The sequence below is a fragment of the Contarinia nasturtii genome, unplaced genomic scaffold, assembly GCF_009176525.2.
Source record: "Contarinia nasturtii isolate CC-2019 unplaced genomic scaffold, AAFC_CNas_1.1 Cnas_scaffold_78, whole genome shotgun sequence".
Classification (NCBI taxonomy): domain Eukaryota; kingdom Metazoa; phylum Arthropoda; class Insecta; order Diptera; family Cecidomyiidae; genus Contarinia; species Contarinia nasturtii.
Window position 1 is genome coordinate 910,765 of NW_022197436.1, and position 13,956 is coordinate 924,720.

Genomic DNA, 13,956 nt, shown 5'->3' on the forward strand with positions numbered 1-13,956 from the left:
GGCTTATATATGTTTTTTTGAGTGGAAAGAAAAATTAATTGCATCATGAGAAGATATATTTGGGCTTAAACTGTCAATTTGTTTGAAAAAAAAAAAGTGTTTATTCAGCTGTTTATTCGGTATTATATTTGGTTCAACCATCTTTGACGTAAGCCGTTCAATTTATGCGCATTAACAAGATCGAGAATTGCGATCGAATCTATTATTCGATTATAATATTATTATAAAGTGTATATCGTATTCATTTTCAAAACAACAATATTTAGGCCGTCATTATCTGTAAATTACTTTTGTGAATGCATAATATTTCATTCGTATACTTACAATAAATGGTTACGCGTGCGCAATTTTTTTCCATACTAAGCGATGAATGACGAGAACGAACCTCCTGTACGTGAAAAAACAGTCATGTCTTCACTTTTAAAGTGATGAATATTGCAGTGGAAAATTTCTGTTTTGAAGTTTTATCTTTGGGATGAGACACACTCAAAAAAATAAAACAAAAAAGTCCAAAAGCGAATTGATTGCGACATTTTATTTCGTTCAAATACGGAAAATGTTTTATGATCAAAATCACCGAAATCGATCAATTTTTTTCCATATTAATTTGGAATGTCTTGAGTAGCAATTAAGAAGATTAGCAATTAAGTTCTGTCCATCAATTTTTTGAAATTCTAACACTTCAGATATAATTTTATATAGAGAGAGTTACATAAATACCTTTTTTGAGAATTTGAATTCTATTTTCTAATTCGTGAGCTTTTACAGAAAAAATTATTATTTTTTTTGATGGACCCGTAGAGTGTAGTTCAGACGAATTTTATCTGTCTGAAATGAGGAAGTAAATTTAATTCTGAAGCACTAAAGGTGTTAAACAATTAATTAGAGTTTCACAATGAATCGATACCAAAAACGCCTAAAAATAGTAAAAAAAAAGTTAAAATTCGTAAAACTTGACGAAACTACAGACATTTGAATCATTGCGAATTTGAATTGGTTACGTAACTGAATCGGTAGATAGCAAACGTCGTCCATTATTTTAAATCACATCCGCGCTCATGATCATACAGAATACTGGCAGTTTACTCCTCCTTTTCTCCTCATAACGAACCACATTTTATTTGAATGCTTTTTCAGATCGAAGAATCCCCGCTAAATCTGAGAGAAACTCATTTTTTTTAAGTAAGTTATGAATGAATTAGCTTACCTTCTGTCGGAGTACCGTCTACGCGTTCTCCCGACAAATTCAAAGTTGATTACCACCATTACACAAATATACTGCATCCACAGCTGAATCCGTAAGCAAAAAAAATATTTTCTTATCAAAGTACTAAAATTTATTTTTAATTCGTTAAATTACGATAAAAAAAGAAAAAAATAAGGAAATACAACAAAAGACGAATTTCGAGATGAAGTGTTTTGGTATGTGCTTTAGAATTGTGAATGCATTGTGAATGCATTGTGAATAATTATTTTCACTTTTTTTTTTGCTGAGATAACAAACTTACTCCATTCACACAAACATATCCAGTTGGAATTTGATTGTATACCTCGGCATCTGCGCTGCTTCGTTTTTCACTTTTGGTAAAGAACAAGAGAAAATTCATTAAAATCTTTATATGTGTCCAATGAGAGGATGTGAAGACTTCAAGTCTCTTTGAGCCGACGGTGGCGCACCGAATTTCAAAGGGGACGTCAATGTAATTTTACAACTCAAATCGAAACTAAACAGCGCGCCAATTTTAAAATTTGCTGTCATTTCCTCCCATTGTATGTGTCATTATTCATCATTAGCTATCTATAATCAGTTTTCTGTTTTCAAAGGGTGGTTTTAATAATTAATTAGTCCTTAATCTCTTAAGAACAAAATATACCTGGCGAAAGAGTTTTTGTACTTCTGACTTTGATCATTAGTTATTCTGCCTGGAATTTGAGACGAATTCCGCGTAAAATTAGTTAATTAGAGTAGAAGTTAGACCATTAATTACTTTTAATTTATATACCTGTAATTATGTACCTAAAGAGGTTATTTAATGTTTTACAATGGGTCGGGGAGATAATTAAGGTGTTAGAGTCATTAAGGTTAAACACTTAGGTACTAATAACAACCACTAATTAGTCCATCTAATTAGTCCAGCAAAGATATTCAAACAAATGTCACAAGCATCATACATTCATTCTGGTGGAAGCTCTCAAGAGGAAAACACCTTTGATATTTCACGTTGTCCTTACGCAGTTAAACTTTTAGTAAACAAAATTAAACCGTGCTCAAAAATGGATTGTCAGAAAAAAAGTCGAACAACATTCTCCGGTGAACAATTGCGCATATTAGAATGCAATTTCAGTAAATCGAAAAAAATCAATTCCGTGGCTCGTAGGAAATTGTCCAACCAATTGGGTTTAAATGAAGATACGGTGAACATTTGGTTTAAAAATCGACGCAATGAAGAGGTGATAAAATCGAGCAAATCTAAGAGCAAAAATAAATCGAGCACGAAAAAACATCTAAATCACGACGATTCAAACTCCAACGAAATCACACAAAATACTTTTGAATATTCTAAAATGTTAAGTATTTTAAACGATGATTGCATTGAAATGATTTTAAAAAATTTATCAATTGTCGACTACTTGAATGCAGCCAGGGTATGCAAAAGAATTCAAATGAACGCACAAATTGGATTTAGATTTAAAAACATATCTATCTCAAATATTAATTCGATGAAGCTATCAAATAAATTAACGCCATTACAAGCGAAAAGGTTTTTAACAATTTTTGGATCAAAAGTTACATCGATTGAATGGTATAACTATGATAAGAAAAATTCCAAAGGGCATATTGTAATGGATATAAATACCGTTGCCAAGTATTGTGGAAACACACTACTTCAATTGAACATCACTGGTGCACAAAATTTGGACTTTAAAACACAAACACCATTTAAAGTTCTTAAAAATTTAAGCATTGTCAATATAAGTTCATTAAAGAATTTCAATTTGCATTCACAACTGGAATGTTTAACGATGCATAATGTCGATTTTAATTCAGCCGAAATCATGCGAAACTTTCCAAAACTTGAAATTTTAAATATTGGCTCAAGCAACAGAGCGATTGCAATAGGTAGTTTCAATGAAAAGAAAGTTGTAAATTCATATATTAATTTTGTAAGACATAACACACAAATCAAAAGCATAACAATTAATTGCGCTCCGTTATCAACAATGTTGCCAAATGTTTTACCCAATCTCGTCAACCTGTCACTAGAACATTATTATTATAGAAATGAAATTGAAATATTGGGTCGATTTAAATACTTGAAAAATTTAAATATATCGACAACATGTTCTTCGGGAGTGAATACAAACAATCTCAACAAATGTATAGATTCACTGGCCAATAATGATGTTAAACTTGAAAAATTTTCAATTTTCACACCTCACACGGTAGATAATTTTTCGATTATGAATAAATTGAAATTTTTGAAAGAATTGTGTATTAATCATGTGTGTATTATGGAGAAGAAATGAATCATTGTGTATTAGCCTGTAGTATTTTTTAAATAATATAGTATTAAATAAGTATAGAATAAATAACTTAATTGTACTTTTATATCCTACAATAAATAAATAAATAAAAATTAATATCATATTGACATTTATATCATTTGTTTTTTTTTTTCTTTAATTTGAATTAAAAATTAAGACGTAACAATTGCATTCATACATGCGCAAATTTGTTCCATTCGTCATTTTAAACAAACATTTCCTCATCGAGAACAAACATTTTCCCATCGCTGACAAGCATTTACCCATTTTTAGATAACCAAAATTGAGGTCAGAAGTCACAACAAGAACTTGAGACTGTTTTTATCTCGTCAGTGTATAATTATGAAATATAGTTTTTTTAAAAGTCAAGAGTTTGTTTCGGATGATTTTGGTATTTGCATTTTTTGCACCATTTATTATGAGTATAACCAAAATACATATGGAATCTATACTAAAATGTTCAAAAAAGTTCCGTTTCGCTCCAATGAACTGAAAACACGTATGAAAAAAATGTCACTTCATATGAGCAGAAACAACATAAAAACTGCAACCGTTATTTGTTTGACCATTTGAATGATCATTCAGAAGGCTATCTTTTTTTCGTTCAGCTTCCATTTTTTTCATTCTACATTAGATTCATATTATGCATTCGATATTTCTTGTCATCGCTTGTTCAGATTCTTAGGTTGAGAATGAAAAGAGGCGCAATTCTATTGTTTGTCCATGATCAAATGTCATTAACTTTTACCTTGCAATCCATCAATTATGATCTTCCCAAAAAAAACGAATATTTAATGCAATTTTCATGTTTACATTTATATACAAAATCAAAAAACGATTTCGACATTAGTCTGTGAGGTGATCGAGTGCAGTTAAGAGTTCTTTCCGCAAACCATTTTAACCAATTTTTTTATACGAAGTTATTCCAACAAAATGTTAAACGTAATAATAACAATATTAATATTTTTATTTGTATTCATTAGCTACGATGAATTACGGAAGCGAATAATCGAACGAAAAATGCGAAATTTCGATCGTCCAAAGCAGGTGCCAATTCTTGGTGCGGCTTGCCGATTTTTCGGTAAATCAAATGACGAAATCATCGATGTCATTTTTCGTATCTATAACGAAGTGAAAACATCGCCATTTTTCCTTTGGCTTGGCCCGATTTTATTTATTGGTGTTACTAACCCGGCTGATATTCAAATCGTTTTAAAAAGTGAGCATTGCGTGAATAAGCCCTATTTTTATGAGCATCTTAGATGCAAAACATCGATAATGGTTAGCAATCGTAATGTATGGAAACCACATCGTCGGGCATTGGACGCAGCATTTTCACGAAAAATGTTGGACACATATGTACCGTTATTGAATGGAAAATCACGAATTCTGCTCAAACAAATCGAACCATTCGTAAATGAGCCGGGCGATTTGTATCGTACAATTTTCATTTGTATGATTGATATGGTGTTGAGAACAACGATGGGCACTGATACTACAATACAATCGGAACGTGGTGCATTTTTCTATAAAATCATAAAATTTCTAATGAATAACATTCAGTATCGAATGGTTCGATTTTGGTTTCGTTGGGATTTCATTTATTCATGGTCAAAAGTTAGTCGCAACGAACAAATTCCGCTTAAAATTGGCAATAGTCTCATTGATGACGTGTACACAAGCAAAGTGAAGGAATTGGAATCGCTTAGAGCACAAGGGATCGAACGGTTGAAGGACGTTAAAAATAAAAACGCAACAAATGTCATCGAAAAGTGTTTAATTTTGGAACAAGAAGGAACGTTCACTCATGAAAATGTGATGGATACAATACGTGTTATTTTGTTAGCTGGTGTTGATACGTCCACGATGACAGTATTCGGCACATTATTATTATTGGCCATGAATCCAAAGCACCAAGATTTGGTGGTGGAGGAATTGCGATCGATTTTCGATTCAGCCGATTCGGATGTGACACAAGATGATTTATCTCGAATGCAGTACTTGGAGCGTGTGATTAAAGAATCGCTTCGGTTGTTACCGCCGGGTGTTTTTTTCGGACGAAAACCAACCGCTGATATTGAAGTAAGCAGGGGTACCATCCCAAAAGGTGCTATGATCCTCATAAATATTATGCATTTACATCGAAATCCGGAAATTTGGGGTGAAAATGTGCTTGAATTTGATCCAGATCGATTTTTACCCGAAAATGTCGCAACACGACCACAATTTAGTTACATCCCATTTGCGGCCGGAGTTAGAACTTGCATTGGAGCTAAATATGCAATAATGTCGGCTAAGATTACTCTCGCCCATTTGCTACGGAGTTACAAATTTACAACGGATTTGAAGTTTGAAGAAATTCGCGTCAAAACACACTTGGTGCTTGAAGTAACCAACGAAAAACCACTTCGAATTGAAAATAGACATTTTTGATGATTTTTAATTTGAAAATGCAATAAATGTGGGAAAATAAATAAAGAATTTTTTGGAATGTGATTTTTTTTATTATCTTAAATCAGACGATTAGCTACTCTATTATCTTTCATTCGATGAACCATTATCTCCATAACTATAGTTCATATAACACTCAATATTATAGTAATATTTTCAATCTTCAATTGAGGAAAAAAATGTCACGCTCGTACTTCCTCATTACAATACATTTTGATGAATAACTTGATGATAAATGTTCCGAAATGGTCAGAAATTGTCCAAAATTACTTTCAAAAGCAGCAATTTTCCAGCCAAAAGTGTCTATAGGGATCAATGACCATTTCAATAATCAGCCAAATTTTTGCGGCATTCATTGATCGTGCTTTTTTGAATACAATTTGTTCAAATAGTAATAATGGTATCAAACATAAGTAATATAAAACCCAAAAGTACGAAACATCCCATACAATTTTCAATATTCATGAATGATTTGAGCATTTTTGAAGCAATAAAATTGAGACGATGAAATTAAACGGGAATTACGTGAATGTTCACGTGAAATGGCCACCTCCAAATTCGAATTGTGAACAAATCGACTTAGGCATACGTCTAAGTCATCACAAATGACTATCTATATCTATATTTAAGCAAAAATACAAAATAATTATTTAAAAACAATTGGTATTATATTCACTCACTATATATTATTGTTTCGCCAGATGTTGCAATGCCAATCGATCGCCGGCAAGTACAAAATTATTTGTAATTATGTCATAAATCAATTGAATTTGATGTTGAAATAATTGAGTCGTCATAAATTGTAAAAATATAGCATTGATGAGTATATTGGTTATCATTGCTCCAAATACACAAAAAATATAGGCCATTCGATGTGGCAAAATTTTCGGATCATACACGGATACAAAGCCAACGTTCGGAGCAAAACCGGCAAGTGATATTCGAAACCAATCCCATTTTGGTTGTAAATCTTCAAATCTTTGCATAAAGTAACCCGTAAACACAACTGTTATGCACATCACAGAATAGATGACCAACGTTACTGGATCTTTGCAAACGAAAAAAATATTTTTCCACATTGGTATTGGCACTTTTGACTGAACACACCACGTCAATGCATCATAGTGATATGAATGCGATGCAATCAAATATTTCCTCGATAATTCAGTCTCGCCTAATGCTCCAATGTAAACATCGATTTTACTAAAGCTGAAATTTAAATGATGATTTTTTTTGTTGTTTTTGTTTGATTTGAAAATCAACTTACTTCATATTGGTCAAAGTATTGTTGAACATTTCTTCTTCGTTGAATATTTCATTCAAAGATGCTTTGAATTCGATGTATTCTATTTGTAAATTGGAATTTTTGGCAAAATTTTCGATTATTAAAATATCAAAGCCATTTAGAGCGCCAGTCTGATTGCGAAATACAAATGGTGGCCTCTGGGAAAACGCCACCATCAGCTTTTTACTTGAAATCATCCCGTTGGTGGATGATATATACCCCAAAGAAAGAAGACATAAAACTTTTATCCACACAAACATTTCATCTGGTTGTCTGAACACTACTGTGGTCAAGCCTCGTTTTCTACTCAATCAAAATTATGCAAATTGTACATCAAGAAGTCAAACCAATTCCATTGAGACTTTAATGTATCAAGATAACCATTCTATTTCCCCATAAACAGCATTGCGGTGTTTATCTTTTTTATTGATTGCTTGACATCATTTTTGTAAATCACAAAAAAATGTATTGTAATATTCTTGACCAAAATAACTTATTTTGTTTGCAATTGATTTCGATATAGATTTGAGTTTTCCAAATTCCCTCGGAAGTCACGCGGCCACTTATACTCACTTGTTCATGACCTGCGTCATCGCATTTTAATTGATTTTTATGAATGTCCAATAGGCATTTGGTAAACAAATAGTACATAAATTCTTTGAATAAAGATCATTTGAAATTGATTGTAGTTACAAATAAATACTTCCCGAAAATATGTTGTTTCCGGAACGAATGTTTTCTTTGAAAAAAATGACCAAATTTTCGGGAAAATTTTCATGAAATGTGTAAAACTTAAGCTGACATGTTTTATAGTTACTAAACATGAAAAGTTATGGATAACACAAGAAACAAGCCCGACAAATTATTTTAGAATTCCCAACATATTTTTTTTAATTGGGAATAATTTGGCAGGAAACCTTTTGAATTCAAATAATAAAACCTGTTTTGTTTCATCTAAAGCAAGTTGACATTTGAGCGCGCAAATTTATTAGGATTCCTCTTAAAATATTGCCATATTAGAGAGAAACCTTACAAATTAATATTTTGGTAGAAATTCTAAAATAATTTGTCAGGTTTGTCTCTTTTGTATATCAAAATAAGCGGCTTACATGCTGCAAATAACTTTGTTCACCTTTTTTATCCGAAAATCATACGGAACAATGAAAAAATCCATTGACTTGATTCGATTAAAAGTAATGAGTGTAGTTTATAAGACAAATGGTAATTTAATGTAATAAATCGCATAGGAAATGCGAAACATACATACATTGCACGCAAAACAAATAATTTGAATTTATCAACGGTGATTTTAACAATATTATGTGTAAGAATTTATTCCAATTACAAGTATAATACGAAACAAACTAATCAACAATGATGATATTGCGACGCAATAAAGTAATTATTTTAATATTGCATTTTGCATGTGATTCATGATGATAATTTTAAACGACAATGAATTATAAAACTCACAACAATCGATTCATTTTTGGAAACAGTTTTATAATAAAAGTGGAAAAGGTGTTGCAAAGTGACGGTCAGTTGATTTTTACATGTTTATCGATTAACTTTAGAAAAACTCCTCGAATCGGAAAGTTATTCAAAAGAAGAAAAAACAAACTATGCTTAACGTGCTAATTTTATTGTTCGCCGCGTTACTTGGTGGAGTTGTTTATATTGAAATCAAAAAATGGTTCATAAATCGAAAATTACGATATTTCACATCACCGAAACAGTTGCCAATTTTGGGTGTGGTTGGACGTTTTTTCGTTTGGGAAAATCCAATGATGAACTTATTAATGTGATTCTGGTTCGATGAGGTGAAATCGACACCATTTTATGTGTGGAGCGGTCCGATTCTATTCGTAGGCATTTCCGAACCTCAAGACATTCAAACTATTTTAACGAATGAAAATTGCGTGAACAAGCCGTATTCTTATGAGCATTTAATGTGTAAATCGTCGATAATAGCCACCGATCGAAAGATATGGAAACCAGACCGACGTGCTCTAAATCTATCATTCAATGTGAAAATTTTACACAGTTATATACCGCTGTTGAATGAAAAAGCGCATCGTTTACTTCGAAAAATGGACGCACACGTCAATGAACCGGGTGATTTGTATCAAACAATTTTAATTTGCATGTTGGACACAATTAGCCGAACAACGCTGGGCCTCGAAATTAATATGCAATCGGAAATCGATATCGAACGTGGTCCGTATTATTATCATATTTTCCGACAAATTATGGAAAACATTCAATATCGCATGGCAAGGTAAATGCTTTTAATTCGATGACATTTCGTGTGTACATTGAAACGTTTCATTGCAGATACTAGCTACGTTGGGATTTTACCTATTCATTTACTGACGTCCATTGTCAAGATCAACGTTTATTAAATATTGGAAATGAGCTCTTTGAATGTGGACACAAAATAAAAAGGGAAGAGTTAAAATTTCGTCGAGCCCAACAATGTGACAATCAAATGGCACGAAATGTTTTAGAAAAATGCATTCACATGGAACACGATGGCATTTTTAATCAGAAAAATGTTTTGGATCAAATGCGTTTAATCATTTTTGCCGGCACTGATACACTATCGATCACAACATTCAGCACTCTATTAATGTTAGCTATCAATCAAAAGCATCAAGATTTGGTGGTGGAAGAATTGCGATCGATTTTTGATTCGACCGATTGTGATGTGACACACGCACATTTGGCTCGTATGCAGTACTTAGATCGTGTTATCAAAGAAACGCATCGTATTCTAACTCCGGTTCCTTTTATCGGACGAAAACCAAGCGCTGATATTGAAGTAAGCAGAGGTACCATCCCAAAAGGCACTATGATCCTCATAAATATTATGCATTTACATCGGAATCCAGAAATTTGGGGTGAAAATGTGCTTGAATCCAGATCGATTTTTACGCGAAAACATTGCGAAACGACCACCATTCAGTTTTTTTCCATTTTCAGCCGGACCTAGAAATTGTATTGGAATGAAATACGCAATGATTTCGGCCAAAATTATTCTGGCACATCTGCTGCGACGCTACAAATTTCAAACGGATTTGAAGTTTGAGGATATTCGTGTGAAAACACACCTCGTACTGGAAGTGACCAATGAAAAACCACTTCGAATTGAAAGAAGACACTTTTAATTTTTGATTTTTTTTTTGCTAATATTTGTTTGTATTCACGTGATAAATAAATTATAAGAAATCTAATATGATGTCGTACTTCCGAAGAAATTTCAGGTCACTTTAATTCGAACCAATTCATTTCTACAAGAGTTTTTTTTTTCAAGTTAATCGAAATAAATAATTCTTTAAGAGTCAGCGCATAAATGTTCAAACTTGAAAATAAACACAGGAGAAATCCAAATTCATTCACAAAATTAAGTATACGGAAGTTGAAATCAAGTTTACAACTATAGATACTATATTGATTTGGTTGTCGCAAATGGGAATCGTACAAATGAAATTCAAAACAAACAGCAAAACAAACAGCAAAACAAAAGAGAATTCAGTGGCACACTGATTTGAATGTAAACATGTGATCGACTATAAGCATATCATATATATAGAAAGGTGAGTGTGCGATTTAAAGTCAGATGACTATGTAGTTTTTTCTGTTATTTATGTGAATAGATGAATAGACTCGAAAATTACGGTGAATTCGCATCATCAATTTTCTGTTTCAATTATCGTCGTTTTTTATCATTTCAAGAGAAGGTCGTATACGTATATCTAATATTACATACATTTGTTCAGCTGTATTCGACTTTCTAAAGATGGATTTATATATATTTAGTTTCGTCTGAACTAATTTTTATACTGAAACAGGAAAAAAAACTAAATCTTTTTAATTGCAATAGTTTAAAAGTATCCATTCGATAAGTTTACAACAGCCGCTTTTTCTAAAAATACAATGTCTTTATGAACTTTGATCCTTCATAACTATACACCATGCTATTCACCATTGGGGCGATTGAACCTGATTTTCCGAGCTTTTTTGCAATTTAAATTAAAGTGAAAGTTAGTTAATTTTTTAAAATATTTTTAATATTGCATCGCCTCTCAACTAGGATAGTTTCGTTGCCTGCGCGAACTGTTGTCCGCTGTAATGACGCAATTTAAAAAAAATACATTAATTTTTAGACATTTTAAACCAGAGACGGAGCGCCGCCAAAAAATCTTTACACAAATAACAGATTTTACGTTTATACAGTATCACTGTTTCAAAGCGCATGCACCTGGTCATCTTATCCATTCGTTTTTAAAACTCAAATGAAGGAGATAAAGAGAAAAAAAATTGTCGTAACATTTCTAATTCATGACATTTTACTTTGGCTCATAATCTAATCTTGTAATGAATTGATGCAGAATCAATGATTCGCTTCTTTCGCTATCTCCAGCTAAATCACTAAATCTAATCCAAAGGAATTCATTGAGACAAAAATGAATTGTCGTTTATTTACGCAAAATAGACAAACGAAAGAAGTATAAAATGAAAATCGCCATACGATTTAATTGAGCGAAATCATCATAGTTAACTGATCGAAAGAATGACATGGCGCACAAACAGTCAAACGAACACCGTAAACGATTTCTATAGAAAAATGATGATGTAAAGGGTCTGTAATACAATCTATGAAACGCGTGCTTAGATTGTGTTGATTTTTGTGTGATGTAATCAATTTTGATAAAATCGACTATTGGATTTAATGCGTGACTTGTTATTGAAAAATAATACAAAGAAAATTGAATATAATGTGCCGTTTATCGAATACGGGAGACAAGTGATTTAAGTGTTTGAGGCTTTCATCCAAACTCACCGAAGTGCTTCAAATGAAAAGAAAAAACGTTACTACAAAGACTTACGCCTATTCATTTGCAACATTTTTGAAAGAGCCACATATTTGGTCATTGAAATATGTAACAATTAAAAAATAAATGTCTTTGCATCAAAGTGTTATTTCGGTCGATTCGAAATGAGGTCAAAGTACTTGAAACGCATTTCTTTTTCTCGCTGTGTGTGTGTGTGTCTCGGGGCATTTAAATGGTTTATTTGAACTTCGCATATCAAGAGATGCGACGCGTTTTTGTCGGTTCAAATATGGAAAGAGAAAGAGGGAGACAGAGATGGCCATTGAACAAACAAAATTATGATGGTGTCCATAGTCCACTCAAAAACTTTTTATTCAAACACGACGGTGCTCGGTGAGTGTTAAAAGAGAAAAGAAATCCAAAAATAAATTCTTCTCCCGTGTTTCTTTTGTTCATGACTTGTTTTTCGGAATTTATACAATTTGTTGTATGATCTAGCACACTGACCAGAGTTTAAACCTCAATTTTTTTCCACACTGGCTTTTGATAAGTGAAACTAAACCATTTCATGCGAATGTAACCGTCATCAATGGTTCACATTTATTTGTATGCTTTGTTTGTTTGTTTTTTTTTTACATCGGTTACTTTTTAGCGATTCTTGCTCAATTTGATTACGACTGCTGTTAGCTTTGCTTTTGGAATGGTGAAAAGGTAAGAAATACGCACGAATCCAAAAAACATACATTTGAAACGATACCGTCACATCGAAGCCATTAAAGCGGAAATTGTTCTCCATAGGAGGAAGAGAGTGAAGCAAAATTCCGTAGGGGGTCCTCCCATGAGTTATTTTCTCGTCAAAACCTCTAGCAAAAAGGGGATTTTGATTTCACTCCGGAAAAATTGATTTCGGGGCGAGAATTTGGCTCAAAAGACCATATCAAATCGAAGGAATTTTCTAAATCTCGGAGGGAGGAGCTAATCCCCTTGCCACTACCCTTCGCACACTATTGGTATTCAAATTTTAATGCATTGGGAAATATTTTTTAGAGATGATCAAAAATGATAAGAAACCCCTTGTTCCAGAATTTAAGATTCGAGTAGATTAAAAAAATGATCACGATCATGAAGACTCTTTATTTTTTTTAAATCTGTTTACCAGAGATGAGTCACCTCAAGTGTTTCACAGAAAGATCAGAATTATTTCAATTTGTAAAATCGGCGCAAAATTGACTATTTTCCCAACCTAGAAAATATTCAAAACTATTCACTTGTCGTTGCATATCTCCAAGCAATATCGGCTTTGGTTTCTACTTTTTATTACTCATCAACAATAATTATCGCTTTCAGTTGAATGTAATCCAAGCACTAATGTTACACTTGCAAAAATAATTGTTTCTGGTGTTCCAATTTCCTATGAGATGAATGAACATCGTTAAAGTTATATAATCAACAGTCGTTCCGTATTTACCAAATTGGTCAACAGTTAAATAGCCGAGTTCCACACACGATCGACCGTTCAGTTGGTACATTGCGTATTCGTTTCATTGCATTAAGCTGTCGTTCATGTCCGAATGCGAAAATGAACATCACATATACATTTATGACCGCCCAACTAAAAATGAGCGAGAAGTATTATAAGCATAGCGGACAACAGATGAAAATGGTCAGTTGCAAAATAGCTTGTGTATCGATAGCAAGGCATCTCTTGCACGGGCGCGATCATCGATGAAAAATTTCGGTTCACAAATATAGCATACTCGCGCTCGTCCATCCAAAACAAAACGTAACAAAGAAGAAGAAGAAGAAGAAGAAGAAGAAGAAGAAGAAGAAGAAGAAGAA